The sequence below is a fragment of the Schistocerca serialis genome, chromosome 7 (genome assembly GCF_023864345.2).
Source record: "Schistocerca serialis cubense isolate TAMUIC-IGC-003099 chromosome 7, iqSchSeri2.2, whole genome shotgun sequence".
Taxonomy (NCBI): Eukaryota; Metazoa; Arthropoda; class Insecta; order Orthoptera; family Acrididae; genus Schistocerca; species Schistocerca serialis.
Genome location: NC_064644.1, coordinates 330,630,553 through 330,656,348, shown reverse-complemented (window position 1 = coordinate 330,656,348; position 25,796 = coordinate 330,630,553). Strand labels below are relative to the sequence as shown.

The following is a 25,796-nucleotide window of genomic DNA, read 5'->3' as shown; positions in this document are numbered from 1 at the left end:
TGACTGCAGAGTCTAAGTGGACCCTAACAGCAACCGCTTCCAATGTAGTGTGGAGAGGAATCCACGTGCTAGCAATGTCTGTACGGACCAACGTACAAACGCCACCAGAAGCCCGCAAGGGTCCGACCCGATTTCGACAGAAAACACGGAACCCACGGAGGGTCGGTGAGTGAGCATCAGTAAAATGAGATTCCTGGAGAACCACACAAGCTGCTGAGTAGGACGAAAGAAGGGATTTCAATTCCGGAAGGTGACGATAGTAGCCATTACAATTCCATTGGAGAACCACAGAACGATGGTTTAAATGAGGGCTGAACACGCTAAATCCAGTCATACCGCCGGGTCCCCACCCGTCACCGACAAGGAGGGGGCGACATCCATAAACGACAGGTCAGAATCCGGTTGTGAAGCCGGGGAAGGGACCTCTGGTGACACCAGAGGCTCTTTGTCCCGGGACTTATGTTTCTTCTTCTTTTCAGGCTGAGATCGAGGAGGGCTGTGTGGCATAATGGAGCCAGCTGCAGCAAGATCAGGAACAGAAAGAGACCGGGCGACCGGGGGGCCGATAGACCGCGGCTCTCGCGGTCGCCGCGCTGCAGCAGACCTTTGACCTGGAAGGTGCCGGGAAGGGGCATCCCGGGAGAGGCGCCCTTGACCGGCAGACGCCGAAGGAGTGGGACACTTCTCCGGCTGGGGAGGGGGAGCAGCGCCCAGAGCAGAAGGTGTGGGAGCCGCAGGGGAGGGGGGAAGGAGAGGGGTCCGGGATGGGGGTAAGGAAGGGGGAGGAAGGGATGAAGATGTAACCAAGGCGTAACTAGATGTCATGGACACAGGGTGCAATCGTGCGTATTTCTTACGGGCCTCTATGTAGCTTAAACGATCAAGAGACTTATACTCCTGTATCTTTTTTTCTTTCTTAGACTGGGCAATCTGCTGAACGAGGAGAATGACTACCATGACAATTTACACATACAGGAGGGGGAACACAGGGACTCCCCTCATGGAGTGGACGTCCACAGTCACCACAGAGAGGGTCCTGGGTACAGCGAGAAGACATGTGGCCAAAATGCAAGCACTTAAAACACCGCATAGGAGGTGGGATGTACGGCTTCACATCACAGCGATAGACCATAATCTTAACTTTCTCAGGAAGGGTATCCCCTTCAAAGGCCAGGATAAAGGCACCAGTATCAATACGATTATCTTTAGGACCCTTCTGAACACGCCGAACAAAGTGAACACCCCGCCGTCCGAGATTGTCCCGAAGTTCCTCATCAGTTTGAAGGATGAGGTCTCTGTGAAAAATCACACCTTGTACCATATTTAGAGACTGGTGAGGGGTAATGGACACGGGAATTGTGCCAAGATGGGTACAGGCACGAAGGGCCGCAGATTGGGCAGCCGAAGCAGTTTTTATCAGTAACGAACCCGACCGCATCTTGCTCAGGGAGTCCACTTCGCCGAACTTGTCTTCAATGTGTTCCACAAAGAATAAAGGTTTGACACTGGTGAAAGTATCTCCATCAGTCCTGGTGCAAACTAGATAACGGGGGAAAGGTTTTGCCCCTAGACGACGCGCCTGACCCTCCTCCCAGGGGGTAGCCACGGAAGGGAAGGCCGAAGGGGCAAGAGAAGCAGCACTTGAGGAATCAGTACCACGCAGAGAGACGGCCGCAGAAGAGCGGCCAGAGTTTTGGACCCGTATGCGTTTCATCTGCATAGCGTCCGCCCTGATACCACCCACTCCGATCAGGGGCTCTCCTCACGGGCGCCACCCAGCCACAGCAAGGGCCGTCTGGCACGGCGGCCATTGCCGGGAGTTCCGATGCTCCAGGATGACGAGCAACCACTCCAAGGCATGCATGAGGAGGTCACAGCTCAGGTATCAGAAGTGTGATCCCTGTGTGTTCAGGGGGCTCAACCAAAAGGGTACATAGCGACCCCACCACACGGGCTGGCTACCGTGCTGGCTATGCACCCTAGCATCAGACAACGACGTAAAAGAAAAGGTGGAATGTACTATGAGGGCACACGTCGGAGACACTAGGTAAGGTGCTCTTCCCCAAATGGCTCACACTACGGAAGAGAAATTTTGGAATGGAGGTCAAACCCCAGAGGGGGACCAAGGAACGCCAAAAGGAGGAGATGATTACGCAAAAAAGCCGGAGGGTAAAACCAACAGAACCAGGAGGATAGCGGGGGCCAACATAAGCAAGGACACCAATAGAGAGAGAGGAGAGGGCGAGGGGAAAGGGGTATGGAGGGGAAAGGAGGGGAAGGGAAAGGAAATGCAGCCCGGGAGAGAAAGAAGGCTGCAATGGCTCGGGGCCCCGTGCTCGCCACGCACGTATCCACGAAAGAGTTGTGGACCCCCTGGGGGGACTACCATATGGTGAGCAAGATGTATGTGGCAGGCGAAATTTCCTCAGACTTCAAGAAGAATATAATAATTCCAACCCCAAAGAAAGCAGGTGTTGACAGATGTGAAAATTACCGAAATATCAGTTTAATAAGCCACGACTGCAAAATACTAACGCGAATTCTTTACAGACGAATGGAAAAACTGGTAGAAGCTGACCTCGGGGATGATCAGTTTGGATTCCGTAGAAATTTTGGAACACGTGAGACAATACTGACCCTACGACTTATCTTAGAAGAAAGATTAAGGAAAGGCAAACCTACGTTTCTAGCATTTGTAGACTTAGAGAAAGCTTTTGACAATGTTGACTGGAATACTCTCTTTCAAATTCTGAAGGTGACAGGGGTGAAATACAGGTAGCGAAAGGCTATTTACAATTTGTACAGAAACCAGATGGCAGTTGCAAGAGTCGAGGGACATTAAAGAGAAGCAGTGGTTGGGAAGGGAGTGAGACAGGATTGTAGCCTCTCCCCGATGCTATTCAATCTGTATATTGAGCAAGCAGTAAAGGAAACAAAAGGAAAGTACGGAATAGGAATTAAAATCCATGGAGAAGAAATAAAAACTATGAGGTTTGCCGATGACATTGTAATTATGTCAGAGACAGCAAAGGACTTTGAAGAGCAGTTGAACGGAATGGATAGTGTCTTGAAAAGAGGGTATAAGATGAACATCAACAAAAGCAAAACGAGGATACTGGAATGTAGTAGAATTAAATTGGGTGATGCAGAGGGAATTAGATTAGGAAATGAGACACTTAAAGTAGCAAAGGAGTTTTGCTATTTGGGGAGCAAAATAACTGATGATGGTCGACGTAGAGAGGATATAAAATGTAGACTGGTAATTGCAAGGAAAGCGTTTCTGAAGAAGAGAAATTCGTTATCATCGAGTATAGATGTAGGTGTCATGAAGTCGTTTCTGAAAGTATTTGTATGGGGTGTAGCCATGTATGGAAGTGAAACGTGGACGATAAATAGTTTAGACAAGAAGAGAATAGAAGCTTTCGAAATGTGGTGCTACAGAAGAATGCTGATGATTAGATGGGTAGATCACATAACTAATGAGGAGGTATTGAATGGAATTGGGGAGAAGACGTGTTTGTGGCACAATTTGACTAGAAGAAGGGATCGGTTGGTCGGACATGTTCTGAGGCATCAAGGGATCACCAATTTAGTACTGGAGGTCAGCGTGGAGGGTAAAAATCGTAGAGGGTGACCAAGATATGAATACACTAAACAGATTCAGAAAGTTGTAGGCTGCAGTAGGTACTGGGAGATGAAGAAGCTTGCACAGGATAGGGTAGTATGGAGAGCTGCATCAAACCAGTCTCAGGACTGAAGACCACAACAACAACATCTAGTCATACATTTCACCAAATGGCTCTGAGCGCTATGGGACTTAACATCTGTGGTCATCAGTCACCTAGAACTTAGAACTACTTAAACCTAACTAACCTAAGGACATCACACACACCCATTCCGGAGGCAGGATTCGTACCTGCGACCGTAGCAGTTACGCGGTTCCAGACTGAAGCGCCTAGAACCGCACATTTCATCAATCTCATCGTCATCTGCGGAGCTAGTCGGCATATAAACTTATACTACTGTGGTAGGCGTGGGTTTCGTGTCTATCTTAACTGCTGGAACACGAAGGCAGTGTTTTTACATCTTATGCTTCGCTTCTTGTTTATTCTAAACATATAACAAAAATAAGTTACACTGACGAGGCCAAATTCATTGTATTACTGGATCAAATATGCCTTTAAGACCACAAAAACGTCTGAAAATACCTTACTGACGCTGATTATTCACGAAAATTGATATTTACTATTTAAAACAAGTGTGGCGTGGAGACGACAGAAATTAAGAACAAGACGCAACTGTCAACAGTAGTCTGCTAGTCTTTAGAGTCTGGCAATCGCTGGCTGTCACGTAAGTAATGACAATAGCTGCAGCGAAGATTTTTCCGTTGGCATGTTCCGTAGCTCGTGCACTCAACATAAAACAGAAAAGAAGATTTAAGTGAGTCGCAACGTGATGTTACAGTCGGTGCACAAGCGATGGGACACAGCATCCCGTACGACAATTTCATGAGTGCATCGTGAATATCAGGAATCCCGTAAAACATCAGATCTCCGACATCGCTGGGATCGGAAAAAATTCCTGCAAAGACGGTACCAACGACGACTAAAGACAATCGTTCAACGTGACAGAAGTGCAACCCTTCCAAAAATTGTTGCAGATTTCAATACTGGGCCATCAACAAGTGTCAGTGTGCGAACCATTCAACGAAACATCATAGGTATGGGCTTTCGGAGCCGAAGGCCCACTCGTGTACCCTTGATGACTGCACGGCACGAAACTTTACGCCTCGTCTTGGTCCGTTAACACCGACATTGGGCTGTTGAGGACTGGAAACGTTGCGTGGTAGGACGAGACTCGTTTAAAGCTGTTCCGAGCGGGTTGGAGACCTCATGAATCCATGGACCCTACATATCAGCAGGGAACTGGGTCAGGGTGATGGAGCCTCTGTAATGGTGTGTGTGTGGGGGAGGGGGGGGGGTGCAATTGGAGTGATATGGGACCCCTGATTACGTCTAGATATGACTGACAGCTAACACGTACGTAAGCATCCTGTCTGATCGCCTGCATTCGTGTCCATTGTGCATTCCAACGGACTTGGGCAGTTCCAGCAGGACAATGCGCAACCCACACGTCCAGAACTGCTACAGCGCTGCTCCAGGAAAAGTCTTCTGAGTTTAAACAGTTCCGCTAGCAACCAAACTCCCCAGACATGAACATTATTGAGCATGGTTGGGTTGCCTTGCAACGTGCTGTCCAGAAGAAATCTCCAACCCCTCGTACTCTTACGGATTTAAGGACAGCCCTGTAGGATTCATGGTGTCAATTCCTTCCAGCATATTTCAGACATTAGTCGAGTCCCTGGCCACTCGTGTTGCAGCATTTCTGCGTGCTCGCGGGGGCGGTACACGATATTAGGTAGCTGTACCAGTTCCTTTGGCTCTTCAGTGTATGAAGCTACAAGTAACGAAAAATAATTTTTTTTACCGAATAGTTTCTGTAAAATTGCAAGAAAAAGCTGCAGAACTAATGAAGTGTGCGCGATGTTCTGTTTGTAACGGTATTTCTGCACTTGGATACCAGGAAACCAGTTTCCTCTGTGTGCAGTCGTTGACGTGTGTACCTGCGCTGCACAGCACGAGGATTTGGGATATTGGGTACTCGCTTTTGGGTTGGGTTTCCACATTTACTGAACAGTTCAGCTTGCTGGCTTCTGTAAAGTTTGGAAGGTAGGAGACGAGGTACTGGCAGAAGTAGAGCTGTGAGGATGGGGCGAGAGTCATGCTTGGGTAGCTCAGCTGGTAGAGCACTTGCCCTCGAAAGACAAAGGTCCTGAAGTCAACTATTATTTGTGACACTATTTGTTCAGAGCAACAAATACAGTTAACAGTGAACTTACATTTTCCACAACACTAACAATGCATTTTTTTGAGACAATCACTGTGCATTTTCTACACACAGCTTTCTCACGTGTCACCTTAGTATCGTGTAGTTCTTTCATTTTAACACTCTGAACTGCTGTCTACTCCCCTTATTCACTGCTTCGTCTTCATTTTTTATTCATTCTTGATTGCAAGGAATACTTTTTGGCACCTACTTCTCACATATTCATGTCTCATGAGATTCTGCTGGAAATGGTTCTTTTTACATGCACATTTACACACTTTACCTAATCAGTGGTAACAGACACTTTCTACTAAAAACTATTGACAGGTTTAGGGCTCAGAGTCAGGATCTTTGAAATATCAATGAGTTTAATCACAGAATCAGCATAGAGCAATGTTTTGGGGGTGCGATACTGCAACAGGAAAGCAACATTATTTTGGAATAGGTAAGCTTGTCACAGCTGACTTTCTCTAAACGAAGGGAAGATTGGAAAGGTTACTTCTGTGATGATATCATTTGCAACATCACTCTAAGTACATATCATTTCAAATGATTAGAGCAAACTTCCCGCTATTTTCCGTAACAATTCAGAGAAATCATGGCAAACCTGAATCTTGATAGTAGTCAAGTGTTCCAACTCATACCCTCATAAACTCACCTGAATTCAAGTCCAGTACCATACCCACTGTACCAACAATCCAGATAAATTGTCAACACCAATGATTAAATATTGTTTGGGGGAGAGAAAAAAAAACAATTTGTGGCATCCTCTCATTATGCAAAACTTTCTACAACTTGCTGATTCATGTTTAGTTCTTGAGGGACAGCTTAGAAACCACTAACAACATTGGATTATGAAACTACTGAAGAAAGAGAAATTTTGCACTAGTAAAAAGTTTTATTTGGTGAAGAGTGTGTATTAAAACCATGTTTTCAACCATTTCTTTTCAAACTTTTACATTAGAAAGTATTACTACCATAGAAGTATCACTGCAGGTGGAGCCCCCTCCTGCTACCTGCTAGGACTCAAATAACCTGCCCTTTTTAATATTCCACTTGCCACCCCCCCCCCCCTCCTTCCTCAAAGAGGATCTATTAGTTCCGAAAACCAAGATCGTGTACGTACTTGTGGGTGTATCAGCAATACTGACGTTTCATTCCCTGAAGGTAAGCAATGCCCACTGATTTTGTCTCATAAAAAGATTTAACTTTTATCTTCCATTTAACCCCAAGTTTTTCATAACACAAGCAGGTGTGCAGTGCACTTTGCACTCATGTATAGGATAGCTTTCTTTATGGTATCAAGTCATGTATGATCAAAATCAATCTACTCTTTGTATAATTAAACGGGAAAAGAAACTTACATAATATGAGCTTAACCACTGTTTTCTTAAACAACGATGAAATAAATTTTCACTGTAAAACACTGTTGTCAAGGACGTGTTGAGACAGTAATGACCCACTCGAAATATTGTGCAGTGCAGTTGCATCAGATCCCATCCAGCTTCTTATTCGATTGCTAATTATCTCATACGCAACAGCCTCGATGTTGCTAGTTCGTAAGCAGTGTCTTTTTTGTATGGACTGTATATTTTTCTCTTCTGTCTCAGTTTGTGTTTTATATTACTGCTGCTCACTTGGACGTATGACATCACCGTTTATCGCTGTGTTACCTGAACCAGTATTTAATGCATGGGTTTGCTGTTGTGAAACAATGAAACCGCACAAAATCAATTTATTTTCGATTGGCACACTTGATGCACGAGCGCACCTGCTCGAAGGTTAATAATATCTGTATTTATAACTACTCTTTACTAACCACAATAAGGTGCATGGCGGAGTGTACACCCCATTGTACCAGTTACTGAAGTTTCTTCCTGTTCCATTCACGCATGGAGTGCAGGAACGATGATTCTCTGAATGCCTCTGTGCATGCAGTAATCATTCTCATCTTACCCTCACAATCCCTTTGTAAGCAATACGTAGGGGGTTATAGACTGTTCCAAGAGTAATCATTTAAGGCCGGTTCTCGTAACTTTATTAATAGACTTTCTCAGGATAGTTTACATCTATCTTCATGGGTCTGCCAGTTCAGTTCTTCCACCATCTCTGTGACACTCTCCCACACATTAAACAAACCTGTGACCATTCGAGCTGCCATTCTCTTTTCACGTTAACTATCCCCTGCTAGTCCTATTTGGCATGGGTCCCCACACTCTTAAGCAACCTTCTAGAACCAGTCGCACAAGTTATTTCTAAGCTCTTCCAATAAACTGAAGTGTACCACCTACTTCACACACAACTGAACCATTTCATGTGCCTATGAAGTATTACACAGATGCATGGGTGTAGATTGGCCAATTCGAACAGTGACTCATTACAAAATCTTCCCAACTACATTAAGGAGAGATGGCCGACAACTTATCCTTATTCTGTCAATGCTATTTCACTCTCTGAATATGTATACTTTTCTTAAGAACTCTAAGTTTTAGGAAAGCGAAATGTTGAATGAATGTACATTACAAAAGTCACAGAACACCTCCAAATATTGTGTTGAACTTCCTTTTGCCTGGCTTAGTGCAGCAACTTTACACGGCACTGACTGAACATATCATCGGAAGCCCACTGCAGAAATATATCTCAAATGTTTGATGGGATATTTCACGTGATCTGGGTGACCAAATCATTAACTCTAATTTTCAAGGAAGCTCTTGAAATCAATTGAGGCCAGGTGACATGGTGCATTGTCATCCACAAAAATTCCATCAGTTTGGCAACATGAAGTCTGAATGGCTGCATAAGGTCTTCAAGATGTCGAACCTCACCATTTCCAGTTAATGACTCTTTAGTTGGACCAGGGGACCCAATCCATTCTGTGTGAACACACCCCACACTATTAATGAGCCAGCACCAGCTTGCAAAGTACCTTGTTGATAACTTGGGTCCATGGCTTTGTGGAGTCTGCCCCACCCTTAGGCCATATCATCAGCTCTAACCAACTGAAATCTGGACTCATCTCTCCACCCCAATGTTTCCCACCCTAGGGGTCCAGCCAATATGGTCACAGCCCCACGAGAGGCAATGCAGGTGATGTGATGTGCTGTGCTGTGCTGTGAGCAAAGGCCCTCACACCAGTTGTCTGCTGCCGTAGCTCATTAACGACAAATTTCACTGCAATGGCTAACTGACATTTGTTGTATGTCCCACATGGATTTCCACTGTCATTTCACGCAGTGTCACTTGTCTGTTAGCACTGACAACTCTACGCAAATGCCGCAGTTCTCTGTTAAATGAAGACTATCGGCCATTGCCTTGTCCATGGTGAGAGGTAATGCCCGAAACATGATATTCTCAGCACAATCTTGACTCTGTGGATATTAGAATATATAATTCCCTAACAACTTCCGAAATAGAATGTCCCACACATCTAGCTCTAACTACCATCCGAGGGTCGAACTCTGTTAATTAATGCTGTGCAACCCATAATATGCCATAAAACTTTTCACGTCTATCACCAGATAACAAATGAGAGCTCAACCAATGCACTGCCCTCTTCTACATTGTGTACACAAAACTACTGCCATTTTTATGTCCATATCGCTATCCCATGTTTTCTCAACTCTGTGTATGCCTGTATTTACAAGTAAAATGAACGAAATACCTCTTACAAATTTCAAACAATTTTTTTAAATCTTTCACTAGCAAAATGTCACTTTTTTACCCCAATCATCATAAAACTGTTGGCTCAGTGTTTCTCAATTCACTCGTAATAACTATTACCATCCTGAGTACTATTTTTTTATTTCTCAGCCATTTAGAACAGAAAGTAATGGTACCTGAAAATTGTAATATATAACTTTGAGAAAAATCAATTTGAAGTTTAATATTGCAATTTTAGTGTAGTGAATTATGAGAATTACTTACAATTAATATTTTCCTGTACCATACTGATCCGAATCACACCGACTTACCTTCTCTTGGTATCCTTTTCTGTCTCGTTTCTTTTCAGCATTTTAAATTAGCAATTTCTGCTTTGCGAAGTCTATTTTCACCGGGGATTTTGCAGTATTTCTACTAGATTTTATGCCCAATGCTTCCAAAACATTCAGGAAAACCATCATTGAAGCATAAGATTGCATCATAAACACCAAATTTGAGTGTTATAATCTGAACAATTTTCAGTAACCAGTTCCCATGACAGAATTTACACATTCATTTAAATTTTATTTTCCCCATTAAGATATTTCTTCAACTAAGTATCTTTACAAAGCTCTCTAAATTTAGGTTTAATTTCATTCATTACTGCAGCAGGTAAAGAATGTTTGTGGTTGTGTGTTACACTCTTCCTATACTTGCACAAAGTCTCATTCAAGTACAAAAAATGCTGACAATTCCCATTTGACGGAAGCTCATGGACAAGGATGGACCGTAGACATTTCTTCACGTTTTCTGAATTCCCAGCACTACTACTTATGGACAAGCCATAATAATTCTGTCCTCAATCGGAGAGTGACCTTTTCCACCTGACTTTTTACCATCTTCTGGTATTGCTTTCCTTCTACTAATCTTCTCGAACTGGACCCGATTCTCTTCTACACATGCACAGTGCATTCAGATTTGTAATTTTTGACAAGGACCGTATGGTGGTTCTGCGCATATTTAGTCATAGCCTTGCTGTCACCAACCCCTTAATATTGTGTTGGATACTAACACCTCTACTTGCTACTGATCGATAAAAAACCATTAGAACTGCTACCTCCATCCATCACTTGGACCAGTATAATTCTTCCGACAGGAGCCTTCACCCTATTTTCCACTTCCACAAGTTATACAGTACTTGCTTAGAATTACTACATTAATTTCCTTGCTGGAATGAAATGACGCTGTCACCACACTATTTAGTGAAGTGGGTCCACATTTCTGCCAGCTGCCATCAAAAAGTGCACAAATATCACCACTTTCACTGTAATCACTTTCCTTGAGTGCTTCTGCAGCTGCTTCCTTCATAAAATACACAAAAATCCAACAAGGCATTTCTTGAGCATATTTGCCTTCTGTCTCCCCTTAAACATTTGTGCAGCTGTGGGCCATCACACATGACAATCTTTTTCACAAAACAGAATGCGACAGGTAATTAGCTGAAAGACAAAATGTAAGTTTATATCAAAAACTAAGAGAAAAATGCAGCTATGCTCCCACAAATTTACCACTAAACATAGAACACACAAACAGTTGGACATGTTCTTAAGAACCCACTGGTGTGTTAATGTCAGCCTACTATTCTATTTATAAAATAACCCTCTCACTGTATTTTAACATGTAGTGCAGAGTAAGTAAAACAGTTCTCATTTACATTGGTCCAATTTCTCACTCCATCTAACAGAACTTGACAAGAAACCTGATGAGCAGTGTTTAGAACTGTAACTAACTCTTTCTGTAACTAACTCTTTCTTTCTTTCTGTAACTAACTCTTTCTGTAACTAACTGTTCACTATGTAAAAATGTGGTGTTCTGTTTTAAACTGTCAGTGTATATGAACACTTATGTCTCTTCTTTGCCAATCCTGCACTGACAATATGGTACTTGTTTTTAATTTCATATTATGAATCTTTAACACCCCGTCATTTTACAGACATAATTACAATTGTTAGCAATATGAGTGGTATCCTTTCTCATAACAGCTATCGTAGGAAGGAGGTCATAGGGAAAGTTCATTGGAAACTAGGTAAAACTTGTTGGAGAAGCATTAATCCTGAGAGAAAATGCAATCCCTACCTGAACCAGGTCACTTGTATAAAGAAATGCCTGTGGTGACTTAGTTGAAAGCTGAAGCACTGGATGAAAGAAAACACATTATTCCATAGTGACTCTTTTAATGTTGTTACGATTTAATCAATATTCCACTTGTTCCATTATAAAATTATGTCCACATTATACAATGCATTACTAATGTTTAAATTTTACTTATTTATTGCCTTATAGAAGGAACACGTACTTCGAAGACTGGCACCTGGAACAAAAGTCATTTTCTATTACTTTAGAAATAGTATTTGCAGATGCTTCAAAATCAGTGTTACATATGATATTGTTTCTTTCAACTTGAATTCACACACAAATAATTGTGAGACTTATTAAACTACAATGTAGTATACATAAACTTCAGTTATGTTGACAGCTAATGACCTATTTCGCTGCTGCAGACCTTGCCAAATGCTCTGGTGCTGTGCTGAGAGATGGCGTTCTGGTTTATCCGAAATTCTTATCAGATTTTTCAGAAACTACTATGGAAAACAATTTAATTTTTGCACCTCTTACCATCTGGTACCTTCATTTGACAAGTGTAATATTTCTTTTCATTATCCATCAGACTTCCTGCACTGCATCATAAGCAGTGGTGCACTGCACTGAATTTAAGATTTTGCACGGGTAAAAATGCATGGGGTAAACTGTGTGGTCAATTTTAGCCCATACATTGCACTGAATAGAACAGACAAGATACAGGAATTTTATTTACAACTGAGAGCAGAACAGGTCATTTTGTTCGAGTTACTAGGTTTTATACAAAATGGACGGTTGTGCTCAACATGCCCATTCACGTCCTTGCGTATCACTGATCATGTGGTCACAGCAATCTTAATATCTTAAATAATTCAAGAGACCGAAACAAGCGGTTTTCATCCCCCCCCCCCCCCCCAATCATTTGCACATATCTTTTATTGTACATACAAAACTATTTTATTCACCAAGATATGAAAGTAACTTCCCCATAGAAGAGGTAAGATGGCAACTCAAGATGCATACACTTGTCCATAGCACTGTAGGAATAACCAAGAGACGCTCATGTACACACCGCACAGCACCTGGGAAAAACATACACCACCACAGCAGCAGAAGGGCTTGGGGGGTGGTGGGACACTTCCACAAATTTAGCACACACAATGAAGAACAGCACTGAAAGCTTCTTATCAATATATGGTAATACAATTGATGCAAAACAACTGTAGCGAGTAGGAAAGATTTACATATTGTGTATTTTCTCTTGGGTTTGTTTACTCAGTACAAGAAACATGACATAGGCTCACGTAACAAGTGGCAAATAACGGAAAGGAAATGCAGCGTGTTTCACAACAATATATTACTTCTTCTTACATCTGACAAGATGCCAATGACAGTAAAATCAGCAAACTTGCAGCTTATACAGAGATTATCAATGGCCAGCAACAGTACAGAAAGGACTATTACAGCTGGAGGCAGATGGAATTTACAGAGCACCAATAATGAAAATGTATATGCATTAAAATACAATTTGCCTCTGGATATTTTATCCAATGATACAAGATTTTAATATAAATTAGTTACTGAAACATATTACTCATAGTTCTAGTGAAGGACTAGTTGCAGCTAAAATCAATTCCGTAACTTAGTATGAGGCACACTGAAAGTAACATCTCAAACTTGTTACGTGAAAGCCTTCCAAATAAAACAAATTCCATTACTATTCTACATCTTTATTCTTCACGACTGCATATTTGCAGCCCTCTTATTAACAGGTGGTTCTGAATTGTGTGATGTAGAATTATTTGTCATCACATTCTATACTCTTTTATATAGTCACAGACATGTGCCGCCTGTGAGAATATCCAGTCCAATTGCGTCTTTCACTTAGTCATCTATTGAGAAGCACATGTCACCTCCTTTAGGTAGCGAAAAAAATGTTAAAATTGCTCAGCCCTGTAAACCGAAAGAACAATCTGTTCCCACCCCAAAATATGTGATCAGATCTTGGATGTGAATTGCAGAATGACATCTAGCATTGTCATGCAGAAACAAAACTCCAGGCGTCAGAAGGCCACATCATATATGCCATATTGCATGTCAAAGTTTAGGTAGCACAGTAAGCCACTGCATTTATTGTTATTCCTTGCTGCATGAACTCTAGCAAAATTCCATGTCTATATCAAAACACAATTGCCATTATCTTGCATGTTTGACTGCCTGCTTGGCCTTGAGTAAATGGATGTTGTGGACACTATTCCACTGACATTTAGACTCTTGTGAGAAACCCATGCCTCATCCCGTGACAACGTTCTCTAAAAATTGATCACCTTCATAATGGTATTCGACGAGAAAAATCAAAAGCACGAGCCATTATTTTCATTTTGTGTTTCCCAGTAAGCAGACAGGAAAACCAATGTGCGCACAATTTGTGGAAGTGCAACTTTTCAGACACTATTTTGTGGAGAGTTGTTCAACCCGCATTCTGAAATTGTGAATCATCCATCTTCACGAATTTTCAGCCATGGATTTGACCAAATTTTCTGAGACCAATGACGGTCAGCCTGACTGCGGTTCATTATGGACATTTTCCTGTCCGGTCTTGAAAGCACTCACTCACACACTATGCTCCCTCTCATCGCATTAGGGCTATACACCTAACTTACATGTTTATGAATTTTTGCTGCTGGAACTCGCCGGTTTTCAGAAACCGAACCACTGACCATATCTGTCAGCGGGCTCATCAACAATGTTTTAATATCTACAAGTTACACTGCTAGCAGCACAATACTGATGCAAACAGCGTCATGTGACGAGCAAGGAATGCCAAAGTCTCTTCGCATGTGCGTTAATGTTTGCACGACACATGATTAGCAACAGAAATTCAGACCTTACTTTCTGAAAAACGTTCATATTTCAGTAGACAATGAACAGCCTGCTGTAATCCAGTTTCAAATTCAAAGAATTCATCCACACATGGCACAACCCCTTCTTCAGCATGACAATGTAAACACATAAGTGCTGCAACATCTGCAACCATCTGACTCCTTTGATTCACTGTCACTGATCTCAATGTCCCGAATTGCCTTATCTGGTTTTCATCTGTTTCCCAACTGAAATAACATCTTGAATGACTTTGCTTTGACAATGACAAAGCAGTGCAGGTTGAAGTGAGGTTGTGACTTACAACGAAGTAAAATATTCTACAGTGATGGTATGAACGAACTGGTCTCTTGTTGGGAGCGATGTGTTCTTCACCAGGATGACTAAGTTGAGAAGTAACTATGTGGAAGCAAGATTGCTGCTCACCGTAAAGATGACACACTGACTAGCTGTCCAGCACAATCAACGACACTACTCCTGGCCGAAGCCTTTTTCAGGAAAGGAAAACACGTATCCACGCTAGTAAGCACATCCCAGACACACATGACCTTTTTCTGGCTGCAACAACCAGAATGCAGGTGTCACACTGTACGAAAGCAGCCATTTTCAAGTGGGGCAGAGAAGGTGGAGCGATAGCACAGTACACGTGGGGACGTAAAAGCACCATCTTCCATAGTGTGCAAGGACTAGATGGCACCAGAGTAAGGAGGGGAAGAAGACAAAGCTACCATGTGTAGTGCCTGAGGCTATGGTATAGGCAGAAGGAGGGAGAAATGGCGAGTGGAAAAGGAAAGCAGCAGAAAGGGGGGCAAGAAACATGGACGAAGCATATGGGAACTGTAGGTATTGTAAGTTGAAGCTAGAATAATTTTGAAAGCAGGGAATTTGTTGCAAGGATAACTTCTATCTGTGCAGTTCTGCATATTGTGCTACAGCGTGGTCTACTTTACTGTTCTCCATAGTTCGGCAGTAGTCTTTTTCTGGTGGACAGCTGGTTGGTAATCATACCAATATAAAAAGCTGTACAATGATTGCAGCAGAGCTGTATACTGTACGGCTATGTTCACGTATGTCTCAGCCACCCAGAGATGGCCTATCTGCAGTGACAACTTCCTTACCCATATACTGAAGCTGTCACAAAGCCTTTCGCACACAGGCACTATCCTGCAGACCTAGAGCACAAAAGAACTTCCCATACCATGTTCCTACACCCCTCCAAACCACCACGAACAAACTACGAAGGATTGGAGTTGCCTCTACGTCCAAATACCACACCAGAAGGGGACAACCGAACCACATCCTTCGTCAGGGCTTGATCATGCACTGAAATGAGGGGCATCCTCCCCACCCCTCCTGAAGTGTTGTTCCTTTGCACACCCAACCACCACAACATCCTACTTCAAATTCAAATTGTTGCCACAGCAATCATATCTGTGGGAAAAACAGATGCGAGACCTGCCCAATCCAACCACGCAGCATATCTTATTCCAGTCATGTCCCAGGCTTATCTTACCCCATCAAAGGATGGTCCACCTGCAAAAGTGCCTATGTCATATCAGCTCTGCTGCAATCATTGCACAGCTTTTTATATTGGTATGACTACCAAGTGGCTGCCCACCATGACTGGCCACTCCCGAACTGTGCCTGAGAACAATAGACCACCCTGTCAACAGCATGCAGGGAAACATAAAAAAAAGCTTCATTTCAATGTCTCTTCACAACTTGAAGAAATTGGGTTGTCCACCAGCACCAGCACCAGCACCAGCACCATACCTTTTCTTAACTATGCAGATGGGAGTTATCTTTACAACACATTCTCCCTCCTGAAATCATTTCGGCCTCAACTTTACAGTAACTTACTGTCCCAAGCCCCCTACCCAACAATTTCCACAACCTCTCCCCTCCACAAATTTCACCTCATCACCCTCGGACTGTTATCTGCCGATGTACACATCTGTCTTTTCCCCTTCTTGTTTCTCTCCTTTTCTGCTCCTGGTGTCATGTGCACATGAAGTGTGCTTGTTGTGTGAATGTTTTATGCAACTCAATGTATTATCTGTACAGTAAATAGATATTTATCCTTTTCATAATGCTGTTTATATTTCAACATCAATTTTCCATCGTGTACAAAATAACTACATGGACATAAAGATTTATGTTGTAAATAATGCTTTTTTTATTCAGAAGGCTTTTAAGACTTTTCACATAAAAATTTGGAGGTATTGCATTTCAGTATGCCCTCTTACATCTTCAGATGTTTACTGGTGTTAAATTATGGAAGCCAATTAATGTAGCATTACCAAATTGCAAATGCTGGAAATGAGAGTGAAGGTGCTGCTAATAATAGTAAGATACTTTACATACCTTTGGCCCCAAAACTTCACATTCCAGCAAGAGCTACCATGTGATTGAAGTCATTGGGGTTGTCCAAATTATTTAAGCATGACTTCTAGCCCAATTTCAGAAATTGCGATGAGGAATGAAAGTTCTGGAACAAATCTACAAAAATTAATTATAAGTAATTTCATCTTTATACAGATACAGGGTGAACATTAATAAAACTGTCAAACCGCAGGGATGGATTGCCAACTGGATGGAGGAAAAAACTCCTATGAACATGTGTCCAGGAACACATCATTGCCACGGTAGCTGGCATTGACAAGTGACAGTTCCACTGACCACGCACCATTTATTCCTTGGGTGTTGCAAGCTGTGTGATTGATGCAGTGTACTGAGAGCAGCAGAATGGTCCAGTATTCATGTTGGGAGCAATCTGAGATGGTGTTCGCGTACGGCCCAGCAGATGAAAATGGTTGAGAAGCAGCAGGGCTATACCAAAGTACCCTAATTGACACCAACCCCTTCACACAGCATTTAACACCCTTTTAGGATTTTTGTGAGAGCTTGGGGACCTTTCAGACACACGAACATGCAGAGAGGCAGTGGTTTGAGGGTACACCATGGTCTGGAGGACCACGTTAAACAGGATACCAAACAAAACCTAGTACAAGTTTCAGTCAGGTGGCCCGCCAACAATGATGCATGCCGAAATACAATTATGTCTATTCCAGGAATTTGTGTGTGTGTGTGTGTGTGTGTGTGTGTGTGTGTGTGTGTGTGTGTGTGTGTGTGTGTGTGTACAAATTTATCATCCTACTAGCTAAACAATATTCCATACAAATGTACTTCTCCCCAAAACAGGAATCAGATATAAGTTTAAATTCTACAGCTCAGCACATACTTAAAATACTGCTCATATTCTATTCAATTCAGTATCTATCATGGGAAACTGAACCTTTATCAACTGTCTTTAAAATTTGTAGTCCTGAGCCCAACCTACTGAGAAAATTAGCTTATTTTAGCTAATAACACAAATAATATTATGTAGTCTTTACTGCAGCACTTCAGGTCGTTTCTTTTACATGAGCTTACGCAGAGCATTGTCACTAAGAACTAGAAATAATATTTTGCATGAGTATTACACCATTTTAATGACAACACAAAATTACAACTAAATTTTGAAAACCTATTATTTTCCTAATTCATGTGTGAAACTTATCTAACAGCAGCAGTTTATCAAGGTTGAGAAATGGTAGCTATTTAATGCTGACAAGATCCCAGCACTGGTATCTACTTTTCATTGCAGTCATCTATATGGTTATGTAGGTTAGGGACCCAGGCATCTCACACTGCAGCCACTCGCGCTCATTTGCGTATACTTGACAAAAAAAATTTAGAAATTTGCGTGATGCTTGATTAATGTCAAAAAAGTTGTGCTACAGTGAGTGATTGTGAGTTTGAATCTTGTGAAATGCAGTAAATTATTTTTATTTTATGATTTTAATTTAATTAACTTATTTAATTGTAAATTTTTATTTCCATTTCTTTGTCACAATTTTAATCATAACTTCATCTGCTCTCAGTTTTTCTTCCTATCATTCTTTTCAAACTCTGCGAACTTAGTTCGTATGTTTTTAATTGATTTTATATATTAATTACAATTTAATTTCTTTTGTTTTACCACTGTTTTCTCCTCCACATGTATTGTGTTTATTATATCTTTGCTTAAATTTCATTTTACTTATACACCCATTTTCCCACAATTTACACATTATGAAAAAGTGTTCATGGGGAGAAAACTGACACTGGCATGATGTTGGCCCTCCAGTAGTGTTTACAAATATTACATGGTCAAGTCTCTTGACACCAGGGCACTATATTCAGCAGATCTGAACTGGTAAATGTGTGAACACATTTACCATGCTTCGGCGTTTGGCCACTTGTAGCACTAATTGACACTTTCACTCACATTTGCGTTGCTCAAATGTTTTCAGTAGGCCTAAAAACACAGCACCAGTTACATACTGTTCTAAGCTGAGCAGAAGATGTTTCAAGAATTCACTCTCGTTAAGTGCAGTATTTACGTACATATTTTTTACCGATGTTACACAGTATTTACTGTGTGTATTTTTTCCGATGTAAAAGAATCTGAGTGATAATGTGCACGTGTGTGGTTTTTTACGTAACTGAGGAGGCACTGTGACCTGATAACCTCACAACGATGACCTCAGTAGAGACAAGCAGAACAATGTGAACACCACAAAATGCTTGTCTACATATTTGAACTTGACACCAAGAAAAAAATTCTTGAAATGCACCCTGCTAAGCATGAAATATGTAACTAGTGCAGTATTTCACTATTTAAATAATGAATGATAGCTGCAGGCTTTCAAAAACATCGATTATGACGTGTAATTGAAGGTGACACCATTCACAGAAAACCAGACAATGATACTTCTAGGAACTTTGTTTACCATTTGTTCTGTTTCAGAATGTGTGCTTCACTTTATTACAATACTAGTATCACATCTGCAAAGACAACTAATTCTGCTTCTTGTATACTAGATGGGAGATCATTTACATATATGAGGAAGAGCAGATGATCTAAGACTGAACCTTGGGGAACCCCACACCTTAGCTCTCCTCAGCTGGAATTACGTCCCCAAACATTATTGAATGAATTACTAGGTACAACTGTTTGCATTATTTTCATTAGATATTACATAATTTGGCTGGCTATATGATCAACCCCACATAACTTCTATTTATGAACTAGAATACTGTGATTCACACAGTAAAATGCCTTAGATAGGTCGCAGGAAAGACCAAGCGGTGCTATTATTTAATGACTGTAAAATATAGCAAGTGAAGATGCAAATGGGTTTCTCAGTAGAGGAAACCTTCTGAAACACTATTTGCTGAGAATAGTATTGCTGCTAAGGTGAGATATTATTCTACAAAACATCATCACCACCTCAAAAATTCTAGACATGATGTTGGCTTGAAACAGGTCAGTAGTTATTTTCATCTCTCAACACCTTTCTTAAAGTGATTTCAACAAAATGTCTTAAGTTAGTAATGCACTATATATTTCAGGTAGGACTGAACATGTAACACGGGAACAAATCTTTAGCATTCTACTGGAAACTCCATCAAAGCAACATGAGCTTTTATTTTTGAGAAAATGTATGATTTTCTTAATTTCAGGTGGAGAACTTTGTGATACGTTCATATGATTGAATTTTGTGAAGTTACATTTTCACCATACTGTTACAATTTTGCTCTTTAACTGTTCATCCTTACAATTTCTACTATATATAAGAAATTATCATCATATACATTGCTACCTGTGACATTTATCACCTTTACATTCAGTTCAATAGTGATGTTGGAATTACTTTTTCTGAATGATGTGCACATTCCTTGGTTTTGTGATCTTCTTAGTAATTTTTGGTAGTTTCTGTAGTATGCAACTACTGCAGGATTCCTACTTATTCTTGCCAAAAGATACAATTTCTGTTTTTCTTTCACAGGATACTTCAATCATGGTTTCTTAAAAGCTGTTTTCAAAGAAAATGCGGATTTATCATGGAACAGATTAAATTATAAATTTCATCCCAGATGATCTCTGGTGAACTATTCTAAAAATGTTTTTCCTAGAGTCATCTATTATTCTAATTGATTCCCACAGAGTAGTATCCATACCCTAAGGCACTACGCTATTTCATCCTAACTAAATCTGCATCCTGATCAGAGAGAGCATTTGTTATTAGATAAAAAATTACTTTCTTTCTTTGAACTTCACTGAAGGAAACATTATCAATTATGGCCCTACTGCCTTTATCCACCTGTGCTGGAATGTTGATTACCGAGACCAAATTGTGGGATCCAAATGAGGTTTCCTGGCCCTTTCTCCTGGTGGCAAAAAATCAATTCTGTATCAATGTTTAACTGCGTTTATGGGTACACAGATTGACAAAATGCTTATAATTTTTATATGGTGCAGCTGAGCAATCAATGAAGTAACATGTAAATGTAGGCTTCCGCAGCCGTTGTCACAGCCAATAAAATTCTTCTGGGTTTGAGACCGCATTGTCATCTGTAAAATTCCGACATTTCGGCGACTGTTGGAAGACGCCTTCCTCAGGGAGTATTAGCAACACACCCTGAGGAAGGCGCCTTGCAACAGACACCGAAACATCGGAATTTTACGGGTGACAATGCGGCCTCAATCCCAAAAGAAATTTACTGACAATGAAGTAACATATTTAGAAGATTTTGCCAAGTATTTTGTTTAATGTGCACAAGAATTTGCAAGCTACTATACACCCTTTCATAGGATATTGTATCAGTGACTACCGTATTTACTCGAATCTAAGCCGCACTTTTTTTTCCGGTTTTTGTAATCCAAAAAACCGCCTGCGGCTTAGAATCGAGTGCAAAGTAAGCGGAAGTTCTGAAAAATGTTGGTAGATGCCACCACAACTAACTTCTGCCATCGAATATATGTAGCGCTACAACAGGCATGTCTTGCAGGCACAAAAATAAATACTGGCGCCAAAACCTCTTCATCAGTAAATAAATTTTAAAAAAGTGGAAAACGAGCTTTTTTTCTCCGCCCCAGTTTCGACCACTGCACTTTCACTTTCATACATTATCCAACGAAGTAAATAGAAATTTCGTATTGTTCATCTTCTAGCAGCATTTCAATGTACTACGAAAATCCGACTGGCAAGACTGGAGAGTGTGTCAATATGGGAAACTTTACGTCCTGAATTTTTTCCTACCTGTGAGAAGAGATGGTTGCTACTAGGAACTTTTATGAATTGTGAATCACATGCAGTATTCTCTTCACCATAAGGATAATACGAATATAAACATTTTGCCATGTATTCTTTCGTGTTTGCTGCTGTCTCTTTTAAATCCTGTCTGCCTAATAAACTAAGAAACTAGAGCGAGAGCACAGCAAACGCGCAAGAATACACAAATCATGTCATGTTTATATTCGTATTATTCTTATGCCTAATAGTGATACAGTCAGAAATGAAGCACGGCAATTGACTAGATTTTTAAATCTAAGATTACTAATTTCTGTGCAGAATATAATGTACTTAAGAGGCGTCTGCAAAGATTTTCAAAAGGGAGAAAAATGTTCACTAAACTCTCGTTCAGAACATCTTCCACCATATGCAGTCTATTATTTGGTTCTTGTTGATCATTATCAAAGAAAGCAGCAGTGCAAGTAACCGCGCACAAGAGCAAGCCATTATCAGAATGCGACAAACAATGCGTGACACAGTACAGTAATGCATTTTCAGCTTAGAGTGACGTAAACACATAACGGCACTTATCAGAGCAAAGAAAAATAAGCAATCAATTCAAACCAGATGAAGCACGTGAAAAAGGAAGAGTACCCGTATAAATACGGACGGAGCGCCTGACACATAGCAATGGCTTCCTGGTAAAGCTTAAATGCTAAGCTTATGACTCGAACCAAACTACTGTAGCTGTATCGTCATTCGTTCAACCTCAATTGTGTCTCGTATCATAATGGACAGACTTAGTTTCGATTTGGAGGTGTGGCCTAAAACTTATATCTCCCCTTGAATTTCGAGTCTTAAATTTCAGGTGCGGCTTAGAATCGGGAAAATTTTTTTCCTTGATTTCGAGTCATTTTTCAGGTGCGGCTTAGATTAGAGTGCGGCTTAGATTGGAGTAAATATGGTACATGTTGCAAACTGTTATTTGTTGCATTATTTCAGATCATCTGGCAATGTGATACATTTGTCTTCATTTGAGTTGACAAAAAGTCACCAACTTCTGACTCAACCAGTAGTGACAATGCCACCATGGACCAAATCAATACACTGAGGTATGTGCTTGGTGTTTTGTATTGGACAACTATAGATTTGCCTTTATCGAAAGTGTTGTGTACTGTATCTTTAATCAACAAGATATAAAAGCCAATTTTCCAGGCACTTTCCCTTAATTTATGGAGCACTGTAAACCCACGTTTCACATTAAACCCACTGTCCTGGGGAGGGGAATGTGACTGGTTTCAGGCTTTAATAAAAAATGGTATTTGTGAAAAGTGTAAAATTACAGTTTTCATCTTTTCACTAAACTTGTTGTTTGGATAAATTTGGACACAATTGGAAAATAGTTGGTGAATGAAATTTCATATTCCTAATCTATGTGCTACCAAGCTACCGTGTATTAAATTTCATGTTCAGCATTTGCCTACTCTACGAAATTGAAGAGTCCAAAGTTTACATTTCTCTCTCTGTCGCAATTTCTGCAATGAACTTTGATTCAAATTATCTAGCAATGCTATTCTACATTAGATAATGAGGTAACTGTACTGCAGTTAAAACGATCTTTCTATTGCGACCATTGTGGACTGTTTTATGGAATGTAAGCTTTTTGCAAAATTGTGTTGAATATACCACATATCATTCTACAGAGTCTCCACTTGCGCAGTTTTTTATTCTGTGTAGGAAGTGGTACACAAATGAAACTTCACATTTAAGAACCTTGTGTTGTTACATTACTACATGCCAAGCTCACATTCACCATACCTTTAGTCCCTTAGGTATAAGAAGCCAAATTCCAAAATTTGTGCTGGCAATTTCGCTCAGCTGGTTGAAATTTGTGCGTTAAATTCTTTTCATTATTATTCTTAGGAGAATGCACGAAGTTGTACAAGACAGCTAAATTTCATTTCTTCTAACAATATTGCCAGAGATGCAACAGCTGAAGGCACCAGAAATTCATGCTCACTTTGCACAACATTGCATATGCAAGCAAATGGCTGATTCTCTGCCAGTACTGCTTCAACTGACATGTGACAATGTTCATATAAAATTTCATCAAAATCCGTGACAGCCGAACAGGAATATGTTCCAAAATTAGACTATTTAACATGGAAATACCTTTTTGTGCATTTTGCGAATCTCTGATGAGCAGTGGAAGACTAACAAAATGTTTTTTATCCTAAATGTCATTGATCTTTAATTAGATTGAATTTGGCAAGATGCACTCTGAGAACTCCTATTGCGTAGTGCAAGAGACTACTAACACACTATTTTTCACACTACACCAAAGTGGTGACTGACTGGCGATAAGCTCTTTGATTTACGTAACCTTAACAGTTTATATTTGTTTTGTAAATAAATACCGCCCTTCCTTGGTGCACTGTATTTTATTTTGCCCAGACAGATTTCGCCACTTTCACTTTAAGGCATTGTCATTGGGATTTAGAATGATACAGTTTTGTTTTGATGTTTATTATTTGTAGATTATAAAACAGTTGAACCTTTTTTATGTAAGTAAGTGATTAATTTTTTTGTTGGCATTTACATGAAACATTTCTGTGCTTGCTGTAGAGGATGGCCAATAGTTTATGGTTGATGAGTTATTCTTTCTTTGGTTAGCTATAGTAAGTTAAATGGAAGTGTATAATTTACTTCGTAATTTAAGTAAATTTAGGTAGTGTCTAGCAACAATATAGATGAGGCATGAAGTCACAAACAGGTACATGGAAGAACTTCTATACAAAAGCTTTCAGCTAAAAGGCCTAATTCACAAATAGAGAGCTCCAAGCCTCCATATTGAAATGCCAAACATATCACTAACTGCTAAGTACATATTACAGAGCTTCACTTAATATGTAAATATGTATCTAACTAAAATTAATACTGTGACAAAAGTGGGTCTGTACGAACATTCTAATGAATATTTAGTATTAAACTGCCAATGTACACAGTACATACACAGACAGTATTTTCTTTATCATGAGCAAATAATTTAGTTGCCACTCCTCGATCTGTTACAATTCTTTCAGAAACATTCTCGAAATGTACCATCATATTGTTTTCACTTAAACATGTTTATTGGTTATGCCAAGGACAGCAAACATAATAAAATATTTTTATTTTTGTCACTCCCTGTTTCCGCACCAAGCCTGCAAGTTGAAGTCAAATGTCACTGGGACTGTAACGATTTCAGAACTGCATTCTTACATGCCTCCACTGTCAGCTCCACAAATAAGGATATCTAGCTACCCTATTTTATCACGTGTGTGTGAACTGGCCACGTACTCTACTCGCAAGGAGAATATCAGCTGACCCAAGTCTTTTTATTTCAGTAAGCTTTTCATTATACAGCTTTGGCTTCGATAAGCAACAAACGAGAAGAGAAGCATGAGGCAGCACAGCACTCAGTACAGCAGGCAGGAATATTGTATGCAATGCATAGGTGTCAACCTTGCTATGGACTATCTCCAATACACGTGTTTTCTTCCTTCTATCGTCATTTTTAATTTTGTGCAGAGATGTATAACCTGTAACTATCGGCAACAATGATAAGAAATCCAGTTGATTATCAAGCTGTGGTGTCAGACTATAAGGAGCAGATTACTTGTTTAAGAAGCATTTCTTTCCCCAAAATCTAATGAGAGAAAATGTGTAACAGGAAGGACAAATCCCAAAACAAATGCTTTTCATTCACAAGTTTCTTTTTTCTTCTTTTATTTTTATATGGAAAGTAACGGCTTGAGTAACTATAGAAGTGGATGTAGCTCTGCTTCACCTCCATGAATCATTTTTTTAGGCTCATCAGATGACTTAAGTCTTCCAATACATCGCTGAAGTTGCATGGAGTGACCAGCAGCCCATGTGTGTGGCGTTTTGACACAGGTAAGTGTTCATGTCAATCACTGTCACCCCTATGTGAACCAGGTAAACCGCTTACACTATGTTTATATGTGCTCCCTGGTGTTTTATCAAATGGCGAACTGCATCGCATATTTTATTGCCTCATTGTGGCCCGGTGGCTTTATGTGCATTCCTGATCAGAATATATAATCCAAACAATCAAGTCAGTGAATCTTCCACAACATGCAAAACCAATCT

General features: G+C 40.5%; 1 protein-coding gene across 1 annotated transcript in view; it reads right to left on the bottom strand.

Annotated features, from left to right (window-relative positions):
• Nucleotides 1–11,739: 11,739 nt before the first annotated feature.
• The window catches only part of LOC126412462 (myelin expression factor 2), a gene marked incomplete in the record, with an annotated part of 106,595 nt that continues 92,538 nt past the window's right edge, over nucleotides 11,740–25,796 (bottom strand). Inside the window, 2 exon segments of the transcript XR_007575289.1 lie at nucleotides 11,740–11,896; nucleotides 16,909–17,043.